Consider the following 664-nt stretch of genomic DNA (forward strand, 5'->3'; position numbering starts at 1 on the left):
AAGAGGAGTATACACAAGTCACCTAAAAAGGACAAAGGGTGAGGTTTGATTGATTGATCAGAGTAAAAAGACAAGGGATGATGGTGGAATTAGCGTTCCAGTGTCACACGTAGCTTGTGGGAGTGATGAGTTGTCTGTAAAGACTAGGAGCTTTGCCGTAACCTATATGCTCATGGGAAACTTTTAGAATGGTGCCTATCTATGTGCAACTGCGTGGGGACACGTTGGATTAATTCTTAGCTACATCCCTCTAATTATATATCTACTAGTACTCCTTATCTTCTTTTTAGTCTCTACCAAGATTAGGCAGGAGTTAAACTGTCTTTAAATATCTATTCATAGATGTAGCTAGAGGGTAGAAACAAGTATCTGAATCTTATCCATCTAATTCGCATTAATTATTTTCATCCAAGGTAGAGAACATTGAAATTTAATGTAAAATTAAAAAATAAGTCAAATAAATAAAATATGAGATCTTAATAAGATTTAGATAATAAAATTATTTGGTTTAGCATAAAATTTATAAAATTAAGTGTTTTTTTTTAAATCGTAATATCAGCCGATTCTAAAAGTTAAATCCAAATTTTAGTTATTATGTATTTAACTTTCATACGAAATTATAAATATTTACAAATGTATAATAGTCATAAATGTTAATAATAAA

General features: G+C 30.0%; 1 protein-coding gene across 1 annotated transcript in view; it reads right to left on the bottom strand.

Moving 5' to 3' along the window:
- LOC107458860 (2-oxoisovalerate dehydrogenase subunit alpha 2, mitochondrial) overlaps positions 1-279 on the bottom strand; it is a gene marked incomplete in the record, with an annotated part of 9,249 nt that extends 8,970 nt beyond the window's left edge. The window contains 1 exon segment of the mRNA XM_016077069.3: positions 1-279.
- Between the last annotated feature and the right edge of the window lie 385 nt (positions 280-664).

Source organism: Arachis duranensis, chromosome 7 (genome assembly GCF_000817695.3).
Source record: "Arachis duranensis cultivar V14167 chromosome 7, aradu.V14167.gnm2.J7QH, whole genome shotgun sequence".
NCBI classification, from domain to species: domain Eukaryota; kingdom Viridiplantae; phylum Streptophyta; class Magnoliopsida; order Fabales; family Fabaceae; genus Arachis; species Arachis duranensis.